We start from the raw sequence: 19,767 nt of genomic DNA, 5'->3' as shown, positions 1-19,767 counted from the left end.
TCTTGGGCCATATACCACACCCTTTAAGCAGATCCTTGAAGCACATTTTGATAGGAGAAAATCACTACAGGTCAATGCCCAACTACAGGAGGTGTAAATTATTTATGGTCGTTTTTACTAAGAGACCTGGCTTTTGCGCACAGCTTCTGCATGGCATTTCGAATGTGATCCGAGATATGTATGAAAAGCCATTTCTGCGCGATTTCATCTAATCCTTTACACAATCCAGTTGGCCATCGAGAGCTGTCGAGATGGCCTTTGTTTCCTTCATTGCATTCATCCCCGGATGCTCTAAGAACTCTCGACACAGACTCAACTCTCTGCTGAAGTGTGGAAATATCAAACTCCATAGGTTCGCCGACAACAATATAAAATTTGTTTTTTTTTAAGACAAAGAGGAAGAAGTGGCCTTCTTCCGAACCAGTGCTTCTCCGGCATTACCTGTTCAAACCCACTGTGTACAATAGGAAGAACAATTGGTGTAACAGAAGCACACACAATTGCAGTTCCCCACTTTAACCTTCGTATAGGCCCACCATCTTGTGATACCTTGCCCATTCTCCTTTATTAATGAGATCAAGAGCCTCATTCATATGTGTCTGGTAAATGCCAACACCTCTTGTAATAGGGATGCATTTGCCAAGTCGAAAGAAGTATGTAAAGAAAGGATTTGTGAAACAAATGTCCTCTGCTGTGAGAGTCCAACGAGATTGCTTCCAGTTCGTAATAGGAGAACCCTTAAACCCCCACATAAGTGGATCATCCAACCATGTTTGTTTTCTTCAAATTGTTATATTATCAAAACATAAATGAATTTGAAGCAGATTGTCAAGTGGAGCTAGAAATGCGGGCTTGTTGGGCTCTTGCTCTTGCCAGAGCCTGTTCATAAAGCTCTTCATACTGAGTAGCAGAAGAATCCCAGCTAAAATCTATTGTTATCGCCTTCTTAACAAGTTCTAGCCACCAATTTGGCTTTTTTCTATAGTAAGTAATAGCACGATCCAATGCATGGTTTAGTCCTTGTTCATCAGCTGCGGAGAATGTAAATCCAACCATAGCACCCACACTAACCCAATAGAAATGAGCTTTCCCAAAGAGGCCATGACTCTGAAGAACAAATTGCCCAATAGTCATGTTTGAAGAGAACGGCTTTTCCCAGCGGGGAGCAAGAAATTCATTGACTGTGATTGCTGTCTCTGCATAGGCTAATGGTGAGATCAAGTAACCCCATAGCCACCATTTGGGAACTGAACTTCGTGGAATAATAAATCCACTAAGTACGAAGATAATCAATAGACAAAATGAGCCTCCACTGTTAGATATGACCATCGTCTGGCAAATCCCAGCTATAAGGCGAAATAATGACGATGATAACTGATGCAGACAAAAGAGAGCTAGAATTTGCCCAAAAAAAAACCTGCTCACTTCAGGGGCAAATCCAGTGACATAATATGTAATGGCAGTCCAAGCAAAAGACTCGATCAACGACATAGGAATTTTCAGAACAACTGTTGGAATAATGTATGTCCATGCTGGGTACAACAAAAGGTCTCTCTGTTTGAAAAATACGGGCAGTCGAGCCATAGTCATCGTTATCTCCCGCATAGCCATTGAACATAATGATAATAAGTGAGAAGAACAGAGCACTCAAGTAGTAATTTCCATGCTCCATGTCGATTTTCATTCTTGTCCGGATGAAAACTTACATTGTAATGCAGGCCACCAAAACCATCTGTACAAACATGAAGATATAGAGGAAACTTTAAAATATAGTCTACTTGAAGGTTTCCTCTCAAACCTTCAATTAAAGTTGCTTTTACAAATGTGTCAAAATCTACCTCTGGAAGGATGCCTGCTTGTTTTTCTCGTTCATCACACCATGGATCCATATCCAGCAACTGAGTCGATGGTTCCTCCTTGCCATTTACACATGCCATAACATCCTCCTTTTCCCTGTGCAAAGCATTTTTATTCCCTACAGGCTTTTGTTCTGTACTTTTAGATAGAACATTGAGAGACTTTTTCCTATAATCACCTTTCACCATCCAAGTACCTTCTTGTGCGTCTTCAGGAGCAGGCACAATATGGTCATTAGTTTCCTCAAATCCATCCCAAACCACATCATCAAACAAACTTGATGATTTCTTCTTCAAAACAGGGTTTTGAAGAAGAATCAATTGACTGACAAGACGGAGTCTAACATCGGCTCCACTAGGGATGGCAGCTGCCGCTTTTTGGAGGTGCCAAGAACCGCAGAGCTTTGGGAGAGCAGACAGTGCCTCCATCCATTGGGCAATGGAGTCCATTATTTCAACAAATCAACACAACTGAAGACTCAACTTATTAACTGGAAACTGACTGAATTGACTAATTCGGCAAACTTCAAACTAAACTGTAATGAAACTGGAACAAAATGCTGCCTTTTGGCTGCTTATTTATTTACCACATCTACCCTAATCTGATGTACAAACAATAGATCAGGTAATACTAAAATGCCAGATTAACCATTCAAGTAAACCTGAGAATGATGCCGCTCGAGAATGCTTCCGCCAGGACACAAATGTTATTGCTGGCAGCTGTTCATGCACGTAATGAGCCTGGTCACGTACCAGACAGCCTGATCTATCAATCAAACTGAAAAATGTGTCCATGTAGGTTGCCATTGGATCGCGGAAGCCGGACTCTGTTGGCTGCCCCAACTCTGCAATACATACCTCCAGCTACACATTATCAATGTAAACATCTATAGGCAAGTCTGTTATTTCTTGTTTCAATGGAGGAAGGATTTCCAAGAACCTTTTAGGGTCTTGGAAATCATATGACTGGATCTGCTCATCTAAATCTTGAATCTCCTTTTCGATTCTTTCAACAATTAACTCACAAAATTTAGTTTTGAACCAAGGGAACTTTGGAGATTTCAACCAATGAAGCAAGGCACTGAAAACATCTTCATCAAATTCAGTATTTGCTAACTCATTTCTTATTTCTTCTACAGCTTCACACAGGGCAAGGTTTGCCACATACCCTACCATTGCATGAATGGATCAGCAAGCGTTGGACTATCTGGATCGAGTTGGAGTCGCCGGGTGAATGGTTCAGCCTGCATATGTGTCTGACTGCTGTCCACCATCAGCATCAGATCTGCAATTTGATTTCATGTACTGGGACAAGACAATCAACAAGTCGAATGTTCTCCCCAGTATGGTCGCCAATATGTTAGCGCTCGAATTTGCCTCAGGCTGAAGAAGGCGAAACTCAAGGTAACATCAAACCACTTAGCCTCGTGGCTAGCCCTACGAGGACAGGAGAGGGCTCTCTCCAGTCTATCTCAGCAAAAAGTTTTCTAAAAGGGGCTCAGATGACTTTAAAAGAAACTGATTTTAGGCTAGTAAATTGATAAAAAGGGGTTTTTAGTAAAATGATGGGGCTTTTCTGGGCTGCATGGGGCAAAGAAACAGCTTGAACAGAGAAATGTAATTAAAAACACAGATTATCTCCTAAGGCAAGGTAGGCAAGAGATTTTAACATCAAGTTAAGATTAAATGGAATGGCAAGACTGCTGAGGCGCTGACAAGGGCATAGAAGATGAATCCTTGTCAAACAGAGGAAAACATTAAATATGAACAAACTTAAAGGCAGAGCATATAAATTATGAATTCTACCTTAACACTTCATTTGTTCAATTGGAAATGATCATGAAATGAAATGAACACATAACAGGCTTTACATGAAACAAAGGAGAACACAAATGTTAAATCTCATACCACAGGAATCTCAGAAGCCAGAGCTGTGTATTTTCATTAAAATCTCTGTCAAAGACTGTACAATGGAAGCTCTCTGTTCTCCACCAACTCTCAGAACTCCCTCACTCTCTTACAAATGATTATTTTTATACATTAAATAAACTATTCTAAAAAAAAACAACAGATCGACCCCCAAAACAGGGGCGCTGTTTCACCTGCAGTTACAAAAAAAAAAGATAGAATCATTTCTTTTTCCTGAAACAGAAGATCATTCCCCTTGAAATCCTCTGATGGCTAATAAACTGGAGCGCAGATCTTTTTGACTTATTAATTGAGGTCTTGAAATAGAAATCGAATGTTATGTCTTCGGCTGTGATGTATATCTTCGTTCCAATTTAAAGTATTTTGGCTCCGTTTGAATAGCGCTCTTGGGCCATATACCACACCCTTTAAGCAGATCCTTGAAGCACATTTTGATAGGAGAAAATCACTACAGGTCAATGCCCAGCTACAGGAGGTGTAAATTATTTATGGTCGTTTTTACTAAGAGACCTGGCTTTTGCGCACAGCTTCTGCATGGCATTTCGAATGTGATCCGAGATATGTATGAAAAGCCATTTCTGCGCGATTTCATCTAATCCTTTACACAATCCTGTTGGCCATCCAGAGCTGTCGAGATGGCCCTTGTTTCCTTCATTGCATTCATCCCCGGATGCTCTAAGAACTCTCGACACAGACTCAGCTCTCTACTGAAGTGTGGAAATATCAAACTCCATAGGTTCATCGACAACAATATAAATTTTGTTTTTTTTTTAGACAAAGAGGAAGAAGTGGCCTTCTTCCGAACCAGTGCTTCTCCGGCATTACCTGTTCAAACCCACTGTGTACAATAGGAAGAACAATTGGTGTAACAGAAGCACACACAATTGCAGTTCCCCACTTTAACCTTCGTATAGGCCCACCATCTTGTGATACCTTGCCCATTCTCCTTTATTAATGAGATCAAGAGCCTCATTCATATGTGTCTGGTAAATGCCAGCACCTCTTGTAATAGGGATGCATTTGCCAAGTCGAAAGAAGTATGTAAAGAAAGGATTTGTGAAACAAATGTCCTCTGCTGTGAGAGTCCAACGAGCTTGCTTCCAGTTCGTAGCAGGAGAACCCTTCAACCCCCACATAAGTGGATCATCCAACCATGTTTGTTTTCTTCAAATTGTTATATTATCAAAACATAAATGAATTTGAAGCAGATTGTCGAGTGGAGCTAGAAATGCGGGCTTGTTGGGCTCTTGCTCTTGCCAGAGCCTGTTCATAAAGCTCTTCATACTAAGTAGCAGAAGAATCCCAGCTAAAATCTATTGTTATCGCCTTCTTAACAAGTTCTAGCCACCAATTTGGCTTTTTTCTATAGTAAGTAATAGCACGATCCAATGCATGGTTTAGTCCTTGTTCATCAGCTGCGGAGAATGTAAATCCAACCATAGCACCCACACTAACCCAATAGAAATGAGCTTTCCCAAAGAGGCCATGACTCTGAAGAACAAATTGCCCAATAGTCATGTTTGAAGAGAACGGCTTTTCCCAGTGGGGAGCAAGAAATTCATTTACTGTGATTGCTGTCTCTGCATAGGCTAATGGCGAGATCAAGTAACCCCATAGCCACCATTTGGGAACTGAACTTCGTGGAATAATAAATCCACTAAGTATGAAGATAATCAATAGACAAAATGAGCCTCCACTGTTAGATATGACCATCGTCCGGAAAATCCCAGCTATAAGGCGAAATAATGACGATGATAACTGATGCAGACAAAAGAGAGCTAGAATTTGCCCAAAAAAAAACCTGCTCACTTCAGGGGCAAATCCAGTGACATAATATGTAATGGCAGTCCAAGCAAAAGACTCGATCAACGACACAGGAATTTTCAGGACAACTGTTGGAATAATGTATGTCCATGCTGGGTACAACAAAAGGTCTCTCTGTTTCAAAAATACGGGCAGTCGAGCCATAGTCATCGTTATCTCCCGCATAGCCATTGAACATAATGATAATAAGTGAGAAGAACAGAGCACTCAAGTAGTAATTTCCATGCTCCATGTCGATTTTCATTCTTGTCCGGATGAAAACTGACATTGTAATGCAGGCCACCAAAACCATCTGTACAAACATGAAGATATAGAGGAAACTTTAAAATATAGTCTACTTGAAGGTTTCCTCTCAAACCTTCAATTGAAGTTGCTTTTACAAATGTGTCAAAATCTGCCTCTGGAAGGATGCCTGCTTGTTTTTCTCGTTCATCACACCATGGATCCATATCCAGCAACTGAGTCGATGGTTCCTCCTTGCCATTTACACATGCCATAACATCCTCCTTTTCCCTGTGCAAAGCATTTTTATTCCCTACAGGCTTTTGTTCTGTACTTTTAGATAGAACATTGAGAGACTTTTTCCTATAATCACCTTTCACCATCCAAGTACCTTCTTGTGCGTCTTCAGGAGCAAGCACAATATGGTCATCAGTTTCCTCAAATCCATCCCAAACCACATCATCAAACAAACTTGATGATTTCTTCTTCAAAACAGGGTTTTGAAGAAGAATCAATTGACTGACAAGACGGAGTCTAACAGGGCAGTTGGGTGTTTTCTTATCTTATAATTAATTTGTTATATCTCGATTCTGACTATACCATAGTCAACTTTTCTCATTATTGCTTCTATCATATAATTGGGAGGTCAGACAGATGGGCATTTTTTTTATTTGTGATTCACTTATTGTATCCTAACCCTGACTATATCGTAATCGAGTGGTTTCATTAGGCGGATAGTTTGAAGGTTGGGCAATAATGGGGTCCGAAGGTCCCTTGGATTATTTATAATAAAATTCATATTCATCCCAACTTTTTAGTCCCATGGTCGGAAGGTCGGTTAATTTAGAGGTTAATTTTTTTACAAAATGTTTATGGTCCATTCTGTGACTTACGTCTTCACAAAACAAAACAAAAATGTTAACACTTTTGTTTTTTTGTTTTTTTTTGTGATGCACAAAAGAAAAAAGGCTTCTTGTAAACCTGATAATAGAAATTCAAATCATTGCTTGAATTTTTAAATTATATCTTTCGTATTAAAAAATTACAGAACATGGATCATGGAACGAGTGATTATTTATTTTTTATTTCAAATCACAAAGAACATTAGCAGTAACGCAGAGGCTTTTTATTCCTCTTGTGTTCAATTAATTTATGCTCATGTCTTAACTACAATTGAGAATGAAAAATGACTGCCATATGTAATTCTACCTTTAGCTCTTGTGTGTTATTAACTTAATATTAGCAATAAAGACTCTATATATAAATGTCTAAATAAATTTTTGGATCTTAATTACTTGAAACTAGCGATCAAGGCTAGATTTGGTAATTTCTAAATAATTGCTTACATGTGTCATAGTTAAAGTTACTAGTGTAGATTGTGTTTGATAACCATGAAGAAAATTGTCCAGGTAGCTGAAAGCATCTTATATACTTGTTATACATAGAACTATTCCTCTAACTAAAATACAAGGTTGTTTTGATTTTTTATTCCAAAGCAATCAAAGATATTTTTGCAACAAAATGATTTAAAGACGCTTGTATCATGTGTAGCGATATTGCAGTGAAAGAAATGAATAAGAACCATGTCAAAATAGCAGGGACAAATGAGTAACGAACTTTTTGGATTATGAATCTCTTAACAGAGGAGAGAATACCTAAGATCATCATAGATATTATAGCTATCATGTTCTTCACTAGTTTCCTCTCTGGTGGCACAGATTTTTAATTATCCTGCACAATGCAAAATCAGCAACAGAAAATCTATGAACATTGACCGGGTACATGAAAGGAAATAACACTAATAACATTTGTTTTTATTTCAATCAGAAACCTGGAAAAGGAGTAGGAAAATGGAATATTGCTCAATTATTGAAAGATATACGATGTATCCTTTGTTAACAAAAATCTATTAATAAGCACTTTGATTAGGGTTGCATAGAGATGCTTTCTATGTCCAACGATCCTTAGATTGATTATATGTTAATGAATGTATTTTTTTATTCGTATCTCACTCACGAAATACCATTTCTACACCTCTAGTTAAATTGGATGAGAAAATACAAAGAGAGATATGAAAAACAAGGCAAACCTGCAAATTTTGTTATGCTAACAACGAGGGAAATAGAAGAGTATCCAGAACACATGGGGGTTATAGTGTTTGAGAACCATGGAATTTCCTACAAGGTTGGAAACTGATAAAATATAAGCATTGATCAAACATAACTATGTATAGATTGCTTGGTGGTTCTAGTGTTTTAGAACCATGGATTTTCCTGCAATATTGGCAACTGAGAAAATATAACCACTGATCAAACATAACCATGTATAGATTGTTTAATATGTGTCAAAGAGCATTTTTTTCCCTTGTACATGAAAGCATGTTTTCTTTTTTTATTGTTGTATTACAAAAACAATAGTGATATTTCACTAGATATCAATATTGAGTTGAAGCACATAGGGAGACCTTGTAGAGGCCCGGTACAAAAATCAATATATCATAATTCGTCGTGTGAACAAAAGACCTTAATATCAATGTAAAGAAAAAAAAAGTTCAAAAAGGACGAGAGTAAAACATGTTATTTATGACTTCCTGATTTACCTATAAATGAGTTTCACATTATTGTTGTTTTTCTAGTTTCTGGATTCAGCGAGCTAGTGTAGCAACTTGTACCATTTTGCAAGCAAAGCACATGATAAAACAAATATTAGGATTGAAAAACACACAACTATAGGGAAAATTATGCATTGTGAGATTAATTATTATGTTAACATTAAAATATTAAAATGTGCAATACATGCAGACTAGTTTCAGTTTCAGAATTGAGTGCATTATTAATTGTATCATGGTTATGTCGATGCATAATACTGCTATATTGAGTACATCAAATGGTAGAATAGTGTACTCAAAAGTTATTTCATAAAACTTGCCAACAATATTAAATAATAGGTAATAAGTGCTTAAAAAACGCATACCTCTTTATCCATAAATTTATGTTTTTTTGCTCCCTTGGTCACTCCACTATTTGAAGTGTGTGGCATGTGTTTTGGATCGTCATTGACCTCAGTTCATTGATTCATTGATAATATTGGTACAATAAAAAGAGGTGGTTGGAGAGAAATTGTAGACACATCTTCTATTGTACTCCGTAACTACGTTTTAAAATGCTCATCTGACATATGTTTTTGATTGGTGTATTGATGCAAATAACAGTTTTTGCCTCCAATTCAGGGCTAAATGAAATTAAATGAACATTGAACATAGTTCTACTATGCTTAATGAATACAAGGATAAAAGAACTTGATTCAACGATTGATAAGCTTTCAACCTTTTGGGAGTAGGTGCGTCCAAACATACAAGTTTAGTGATATTTTTATCAATCATAATGACTTCCATATTGCTACAGTGAAAGCACAAACCCCAGAGTGACATTAGAGATCGAAAATAAGAAATCAAGTTACCAATGACTCAGAGATTATTTTACAAATTTCTCAATCTTTTGTTTGCAATATATCTAGAGTACTAAATTGTATATGTTAAATAATAAATATACAAAATACCTAAAACAATATTGTTACAAAAACATTGTGGTAGAGAGAAACTAAAATCTGTCATAATCTCCAAGTAAGATTGATTACAGAGGTCAATGAAAAATTTATCGTAAGAGCTCATAGTTCAAAATAGCTAACATATTTATTATTCATAACAATGATAGTGTGCTACAAAAAAGGGATCACTGATTTCAAATAGTACATATATCATTCATCGTCCATCAAAGAATCATTATACAAACCAAACATTGGAAACTATTAACATGTGTTATGGTAAACAATAAACTATTAGCTTGAAATGGAAAAATAAGTGGCTACAAAAGTGATGCATGCACGTGACCATGTAGCATTGATGACAAGGAGCCAAAAAATTATCATTGTTATAGCACTATAGCTAAATTTGCAATTTTTTGCAAGCTGATATGCATTACAAGAGGAAACAAAGAAAATTAGAAAACAAAAATAAGATGCACATTTTGTTAATTCATTAGGTAATAAATTCATAATTACATATAACTGCAATGCAACACTATATAAATTAGGAAATAAAAATCCATGTGCAAGAAATCCAATTAACAAAAGCACACAACCTGTGCAAAAAACACTTGTGCAAATATAAAAATAAAATTTCTGGAAGATTTGATATATGTGAAAAAAAAACACAAATGTATGGATGCCCCTGTAGAGGCCCCCTTTTTTTTTACACAGAACATTTCATTGAATATATACAGAAATCAAGCAATTGAGATACTCGCAGTTTTTCTTCTTCTTTTTTTCTTTTTCTCTTTTACCTAAATCAAAACAATGTCAAAATTTACAGGAAAACGAGAATTCAAGTTAATATTGTCACAGTGAAAAGCAAAACATGCATATGTATATAATATGGTATAATGAATTTTTTGTAAGTATACAATATGTTTGTGCAACTGAGATATTATGGTCCTATTAACAAAACAATGCACTGGGTTCGCAGAAATTTTCAAAAGGAAAAGTTACTCTAGTAAATATGCATATTATGTGAAACAAAAAACAAGTAAAAAATATTTGAGTAGCATAGTCCAAGTAGCTAGTATTAACGAAACCACAGTGTGCCTAGATTATATTTAAATCTCCAATTTCTTTTTTTCCATGAGTTTAAATGCATTTTAAAAAGAGACCAAAAAGCTAGAAAAGAGAAACGAGATACAAAATCTCCTAATTCATTACACAATAAACTTGCAATTGTATATAACTCTATCGCAACGCTATGTAGCTCAGAAAACAGGTACAAAAAAAATAATTATAAAATGAACACTACATGAAAAAACAATTATGCAAATAGGAAAATAAGGACGATTTGATCTATGGCAAAATAAAATGAAAACACAACTATCTCAATTCTCCTTTAGTGTCTTCTTTTAACACAGAGTATTCAATTGTGCATATACAGAAATGAACACATTGATACACATGCAATTGTTTTGTTTCCTTCTTTTTTCTTTTTTTTTTCCCTAACAGAACACAATTCCAAAATTTACAGCAAATGAGAATCCAAGCCAATATTTTAACAGTGGAGAGCAAAACATCAGCATATATATAATATGGAATATTAACTATTCTGGAGTTACATTATGTTACTGTGGAACTAAGATCTAATGTTCTTATTAACAAAAAATGAGACCATAGTCTCATAGAAATTTTGATATAACTGAAATATCATATTGCATAGTGTGCATTTTTCTCTTTGTTTTCATTTGGAGCAGGAAAACTTACATGAAAAAGAGAAACAAGAACTAGTTATCAAAAAAAAATCTTGATTGAGATATTGTAGGTATTTGTGAATTATGAATTGGTGTCATACACTGAAAAAAAACAAAAAAAAAAACAAAAAAAAAAACAAAAAAAAAATTAAAAATTAAAATTTAAAAAAATAAATATAAATAAATAATAAATAAATAATTATAATATATATATATATATATATTTGAAAAGAGCAACAATACTTAATCATTGAGGCTTTAAGTCTTTAAACCGTGGACTTACACTTTATCGGAGCCATTACACTATCGGAAGCTTTAAAATATACTTTTAAGCCTTAAAAACCCGCGGCCATACAACTATCAGAACATAGGAAATACATGGGAAAACCATGAAAAACCCGCTCCGAACCCTTTGTTCGGACTTCAAAAATAATTCACCCGGATCTATATATCCGTTGGGTCCACTCTTCGCTCCGACCCTTTCCGCTACTCCGATCACCCGACCTCCAATCATCGCATATCAGCGATATCGCCATATCGCTCATCGACGTATCGACGTTCCATCACATCGCGCTATCACAACATTCATAAACTGTTAGCCCTTGAATTCCCCGATATGCAATCGTCGATCGCATCTAGACCATCGATCTGGACTCTCGATCAAACGGTCCAGGATCCATCGCATTATCGCAATCGCTCTCCTCTATGGTCGGGGTCCGATAACACCCTAAGGTCTCCACCGATGCGATAAAATCCTGGCCATTGATCTTTAAGATCCAACGGCCCTAGTTTGTAGATACTTCATCTCTTCACTATTCTTCCTTGGCCTGATCTCGCCATTTTGATGGAATCTACGGTTTGAAGCTAGTTCCTCTGCCACACCTGCATTCACACCATGAATCCACATATAACAATATTTCATTGGATCGCCATCGATCCTACCGTGTTCGATGGACGATCAACATGCATACAAATGGGAATTACGTCATTCTCACATATACACACAGATAACACGAAAGGCTTTCTTAACACACAGGTGCACACTTAAACACACACTTTCTATTATACACGGCATAGTTACATGCTAAGGCATTTTAGCCTTAGTAACAATTCTCCTCTCAACTACATTGTGAATACTCTGTTTTCACAGTTTTCTATCTATTACTATCACTCTGTATCCCTCTATCACACACACAAACTTCTCTTTTTATAAGATATTACAACAGTCGTGGATCATTTAAGATGCATGATTTCTCCCCACAATTACTCAACAACCCTTAATTATCCCTGTACGCCTACATGCATGTGTGGCAAATTACATTGAATTAAGTCTTCGAGAGACTTTATCCGCTCCATCATTTTCTCTATTTTAAACAAAATTGTCCACTATTTTGCACGATGGTCCACGTCCTCCTTGCTTCCTCTGCTTTGGATTCCTCTTTAATGAGGAGTGTCAGATGCTCCTGCATCAGGCTCCCGAGGCATAAAATTTTATGACCTCTTAGTCATATGCTTCTCCTTGTCCTTACAATTCTACCCACTTCTCTAGTGGAATTGTCTTCATGATCTTTTGTGAGTTGCAACCAAGCCTCTGCAGTAACAGTCTTCCTCTACTACATGATACCTCACCAAGCTCTCCTCACTAATTTTTTTGGCATCCTTCAGGTTCTCTCCTTTGGAACCATATGAGCACTCCATCCTCTAGGTTTGTTGCAATCTTCTCACCTTCTGTTGTCGGTCTCTGTGCGACAGTAAGACCATAACTCTCCAGCTCTATCAACTGTACCTCCTTCTTTCACTCCTTCTTCCTTCTCTCAAAAAATCCTTTAACCTTCCTTTGCACGCAAAATCTTCTTCTGCTCTGATACCACTTGATGAAAAGATATTTTGGGGTAAGGCCAAAATCCATTTTCCTTAAGAAAAATCGATCCTGAGGCCTGTGGGTTATGGCCCACAAAGCCTATCAGAAGCGTTCATTGAGGCTTTAAGCCTTTAAACCGTGGACTTACATTTTATTGGAGCCATTACACTATCGGAAGCTTGAAAATATACTTTTAAGCCTTAGAAACCCGCGACCATACAACTATTGGAACATAGGAAATACATGGGAAAACCATGAAAAACCCGCTCTAAACCCTTTGTTCAGACTTCAAAATTAATTCACCAGGATCTATATATCTGTCGGGTCCACTCTTCGCTCCGACCCTTTCCGCTGCTTCTATCACCCAAACTCCGATCATCGCATATCGGCGATATCGCCATATCGCTCATCGGCGTATCGACGTTCCATCACATCGCGCTATCACAACATTCATAAATTGTTAGCCCTTGACCTCCCCGATATGCGATCATCGACCGCATCTGGACCATCGATCTGGACTCTCGATCCGACGGTCCAGGATCCATCGCATTATCGCAATCGCTCTCCTCTATGGTTGGGGTCCGATAACACCCTAAGGGCTCCGTCGATGAGATAAAATCTTGGTCGTTGATCTATAAGATCCAACGGCCCTGGTTTGTCGATACTTCATCTCTTCACTATTCTTCCTTGACTTGATCTCGCTATTTTGATGGAATCTGTGCTTTGAAGCTAGTTCCTCTGCCACACCTGTGTTCACACCATGACTCCACATATAACAATATTGCATTGGATCACCATTGATCCTACCGTGGTCGATGGACGATCAACATGCATACAAATGGGAATTAAGTCATTCTCACATATATACACAGATAACACGAAAAGGCTTTCATAACACACAGGTGCACACTTAAACACACACTTTGTATTATACACGGCATAGTTACATGCTAAGGCATTTCAACCTTAGTAACAATTCTCCTCTCAACTACATTGTGAATACTCTGTTTTCACAGTTTTCCATCTATTACTATCACTGTGTATCCCTCTATCACACACACAGACTTCTCTTTTTATAAGAGATTACAACAGTCATGGATCATTTAAGATGCACGATTTCTCCCCACAATTACTCAACAACCCTTAATTCTCCCTGTACGCATACATGCATATGTGGAAAATTACATTGAATTAAGTCTTCGAGAGACTTTATCCGCTCCATCATTTCCTCTATTTTAAACAGAATTGTCCACTGTTTTGCACGATGTTCCACGTCCTCCTTGCTTCCTCTGATTTGGATTCCTCTTTAATGAGGAGTGTCGGATGCTCCTGCATCAAGCGGTTTATGCAAAAAATAATGAGATAATTGCTACCTTGATAACAATGAAAAAAAATATACAATAACATAGTTTCAAAGAAACCATTAGTTTTTTGTTCAAAATGCAAATATAGTTATTCTAGCAACAGACTTACAATTGCATTTTCCTCTGCAACTTTACTGTATTTTATATTGATTTCTAGTTGCTTGTTATTTTGGTGGTAGCCTATTACTATTTCTCCTATTGAACCAATTGCCTATGCATCACTTGAGACAACAAGACTGTGTAATGTTGTATCTGGAGCTAGTCCGTGTTTTTTGCAAACCTGTGTAATTGATTCAACCGTGGTTTTGTCTTGTAACACTATGCAACATTGTGTGTCTCCCCATTCATAAATACCCTTGTTTCTTATCACAAAATATGTGATTCAAACATTATTTCCAACAATAAACATGTTTTCAAAACGCTCTATAGATCGTTGCCCATGTTCACTGTGATAGTCAGTTGGTCATGGTTGTTGGAAATAATACTGAGAGGCGAGGTGAATCAGTATTAGTCAAGTCAATAATCTTTTTCCTTTTCATACTCAATTTCATATATGCTACTTCAATGAAGGTAACCCGTGTGTGCACGCAACTGTGTTTAAGGAAACAAGCGTATATCCAGCAAACTAATGATTCAGTTAATTCATCATATGTTGATCTTTAATTTTTGCATCAGTACTTTATTAAACATTAAACAGTAGCCATGTGTAGTTACTAACAGAAATAACCATCACACATAAGCAACACACATGAACACCAAGATTTAAGGTGGAAACCTAATGTGGGTAAAAATGACCTGCTATTGTCGTCTCTGTCTTCTTTTAATAATAAGAAAATCTGTTTACAACATTGTACTAGTGCAAACTCATACCAGTACGCAGGCTTCTACTTGCAAAAGGTTACTACCTTCTCTCATTCTCCAGCTTCTACTGGAAGTGAGCTACAACCCCCTAGCTCTTGTACTAACCGATATGTTTACTAGCACATAGGCGCCGACCTGCAGAAGGCTACAACCTTCTTTCTTCCTCCTAGTACCACATTTCATAAATTTTCAAACAGGATACTCCTGGAACACAACACCATAATCTGAAGGCCACATTTCATCCAATTTTCATATTGGACCCATCAACAACATTGAAGCTCAAAATCATAACTGCAATACAACCATCAAATACTTCTGCATCAACTAATCACTAAAACTCAATCATCACTTTCTGAATCAACCACAGTTGAATCAATCAATCACTGACAACCCATGAATCTCTGACACAACTAAATCAAACACTTACTGAACCTTTGTCACAACTGAATCAAGCATTCATTCAAACTTAATCAAATTCAATCAATGAGCTGGAACAGACAGATCACTGTAACCAGTACACAGATCTAAACCCAGAACACTGCATCATCATTCAAAACCAGCTGTAACCTCAAAAACATGCATTAGAGTGTATATGCAACTTGGAAGAGCCAAACCAGTGTGTATACGCAACTTCATCAAAGCGAACCAGCATATAGATCTGCAAATACTTACTTATAACTTCGCTGCACTTCCCGACTTCAGACATACCCAGATCATCACATATAAAGGATAAAACATGTGTTAGCAATCAGATCTAGCCCATCAGATCACATAATGATAAGTCATTATGATCCTGCTCCATCATTAGATCTCATCCATCATCACTGAAGCAAATCACTATCAATCAATCTGAACATTATTACCAGAATGCAGTCACCAGTACATAAAGCAAAACCTAGAACTCTACATCAACAACCAGAACCAACAGTAACTTCAAACATCATAGTTCATAAGGTATACGTTGCTTCGATGTGTCGAAACTACGTGTATACGCACTTTTACCAAAGTCAACCAGCGTATACATCTGTAAATATTCATTCATAATTTTGCAGTTGTTCCAGACTTCAGTTATACCCAGATCATAATATTTATAGAACAACACATGCGTCCGTATACAGATCTAGAATAAACATGATCAAACCATATAAATATAATTCATTTCAAGCCTTAAGATCCCGATCCATCATTAGATCTTATACTCCATCAATCGCTAAGGTTCCTCCTTGGCTCAGATTAAGCAGAGCATCATAAACCCATAACCTGCATATTGGATCTCACACTTTATCAAATATTCAATGCTTGACTTCTTTGGCCTAATGATCTTCTCCTCCTTATATAGTTTTAGGCCTTTCTCAATACCATGGACCAAAACCACTTAGGACCAATACCTTGGATCAAATACCTAGGGTCAATACCTCAGACCAAATACCATGGATCAAAATACCATGGACCAAATACTTTGGACCAAAAACTTAGTTTTCTAAGGTATACGCGCTTTTCCTTCTATGAAAGTGCATGTGTACGTTATACACTCCTTTTGTTCTGTTAACCTGCGTGTATACGCAGCTTGGTCAAGGTGAACCTGCGTATACCTCTCTTTCTTCATTCTTTCTAGTCTGAACTGTAATTCTTTGTTGTTGTCATGTTGTACTATGATCTTTCATCTGAGTAAGTTTCCTTCTGAACTGATTCCTTGAAACGTTCATGCATTTCATCACATCTGTAAACATTATTGTTATGCATTTTGTCACATCAGTTTCCTTCTGAACTGATTCCTTGAAACGTTCATGCATTTCATCACATCTGTAAACATTATTGTTATGCATTTTGTCACATCTGATATCTCTTCTGTAGATTCATCTAGTTACCATATACAAGTGAGTTGTTCTACTACAAGTGGGTTTCCATCAAGTACAACACATACATCATAATGCCAACAATCTCCCCCTTTGGACTTGATGGCAACAACAACCACACCAAGTCACTCTCCCCCTTTGACATCAAGGGAAAAGGGTCATGCTCCCCCTGAGTGCATGTTGAATTCTCTGATATGTTGAAGTGTGTTGATTGAGCTCCCATGATCGAGTTCATGCTCCCCCTGAGCATAAGCAAAGTCTGCAAAAAGATGTTCTAAAAGAAGAACATGACTCTATACATACATCACAAATGACCTTCCTATCACCAATGACTCATACATACATCCATCTCCCAACCAAGTGGGGATATACCAAATGTGACTCATCCACCCAACCAAGTGGGGATATACCAATTGTTTATGACAGAAATATAATTACATCATCCATCCCCTACAAAGTGTGGATACAAACTACATCTTATGACCAAAAGGACTCTTCAAGAGACAAATTATTACATCATGGGTCTTTATATGACCTTTACATCGAATGATATACATGACATTTATAACAGAGACCAAATATCTAATCAAGACCATGATAGTCATCAGCAACTATCATACATCATGTATGATTTGCACCATAAGCATCTGTCAACAACATCTAGACCTGTAACCTGTATAAGTCCATCATTAGTTCCCAAGATATGACAATGTAAATATCATAAACCTGTGACAAAGTATGTCTGCATATATTAACTCATCCTCTTGATCTCATCTTGCTTCATTTCCTTAGTAGAAAGAGCCTTCTCATAACCTTCCATGAATCAATTAAGCATATGTCATATCTCCAAGCGATAGCACAAAATCATTCACATCATATCATATGTATGTGAAAACACCATAGACATCATCTATGATCATAACACCATTATGCATGATATTTCCACAAGAGCCTTCACTATATCATCACTAGGGAACATTCCACATCTGATAGGCATCAACCATGATAATCAACATATGTGAGTATCAACCTATCATCATAAGGTAAGAACTCATCATCATTATGTGTCTAGGTAAGCCATGTCTTCGAATATCCATGTCTTCAAATAGCTATGTCTTTATGCGACCTGCAATAACACCATTCTCTTGGCCAACCAACAATATTTATCAATATGCAACTTAAGTAATCATCCATGTATCCAGCATACTGTATATCCATCAAAGAGATAGAAATATGTATCTAGTAAACCATGAGCTCATGGTAATTTTTTAAGATTTCTCGATATCATCAACAACAACAATCCTCAACCATGTGAAAGCCAAGAACTATAGGAATCCTGCATCATATCTGCACCATATGAAATTTATGCATCTTTAGAGGCATAATGACAATGGCATAAAAGAAATAAGTGGCTCATCATCAAATACTGAAGTTGTGTACTCAAGCTTTGTACTTCTCCTTGTCCTTATGAAGATCACCATATAAGCAACATATATGTGTTGTATCCATCATCAAAAAGTCATCCATAAATCTGATCTGAATCAATACAAGTATCATCTGAGATTTCGTCATGGGTAACTCATAACCGTCACATAGCAAGATGTATCATTTAGACACTTTAGCCACATAAGCATCATGATCATTGATTAGGTACCAAAGACTTCAAAACATAATGCCAACAATGCTTTATTAGAAGCATAGCATGTTCTCCCCCTAACCCTGTTCCACCTGTTCACTATCGGATCTGATCATTGCATATATTAGTAAGAAGTATCAAGGCATCATCATCAATCAGATATACATCAAGTTATCAACAACTTGTGAGGATCAAAAACACTTCTAAATAACATCCACAGACTATAGTCATCTATCATCACAACAGAGAAGATAACTGATAATTGTCTGAATCATATCAAATCAGTTTTTCTGAGTCTGTCCCACTGCATTTTTCTCAAACCACATATACACAATTGTGCAACTTCGAACTCGCGTATATACGCGAATTGTCTTCAAGAAAATTATGTATGATATTTAGAACATTGAAGTTTCACACTTTCAGCTCCCCCTGAGTTTGTTATGTATGTACATTGTGCCATGCCACATTTTTCTGACTGTACTTCCTTCTTTTTCCATATCTTCGAGTGTGATGATGTTTTCTCCTTTTGGTATGGTGCCCGAAATTTCCTCCTGCATTCCTTTGCTATATGTCCAAACTTGTTACATGCATAACATCTTACATGTTTCATATTTCTTTTATAGCATTCAATGGCTTTATGACCAAACACATTTCAAGAAAAACAATATCCCTTAAAGTACCTGGAAGCTGGTGATATTTCTGTGTGATGGTCTTGAACCATTCCCCTTCTGCATCTCGCTGCAACATGTCCAAGATTATGGCATATAAAGCATTCAACATTATTCATTTGGGGAAATGACCGCCTATCACTTGCATAGTTAGGAGTGAGAGATTTTATTTGAAGAATTTCTTTCCTTGGTTTTTGATGGGATTGACCTCTCATTTCCTTGTTGAGCATTTCAAATTTTGCATTAGAGTTCCTTGTCTTACTTTGTGAGCTAGATTCACCTTCAACAGATTCATGAAAACCAAGACCAATTTTGATGGCAGGAGACCTTTGACTACTAAGAATATCATCCAAGATCTTAGTACTATCTTGAAATCGTAAGAGCTTATCCTTTTCTCCTAAT

The 19,767-nt window shown here is 36.9% G+C and overlaps 1 pseudogene; it reads right to left on the bottom strand.

Annotated features, from left to right (window-relative positions):
• Positions 1-4,260: 4,260 nt before the first annotated feature.
• Positions 4,261-5,068, bottom strand: LOC149225652 (N-acylphosphatidylethanolamine synthase pseudogene; annotated as a pseudogene).
• Positions 5,069-19,767: the final 14,699 nt, after the last annotated feature.

This window comes from Pinus tabuliformis, chromosome J, assembly GCF_031772625.1.
Source record: "Pinus tabuliformis cultivar Carrire ecotype Pingquan chromosome J, CPIR1, whole genome shotgun sequence".
Lineage (NCBI taxonomy): Eukaryota > Viridiplantae > Streptophyta > Pinopsida > Pinales > Pinaceae > Pinus > Pinus tabuliformis.
This window is presented reverse-complemented; position numbering and strand designations above follow the sequence as displayed.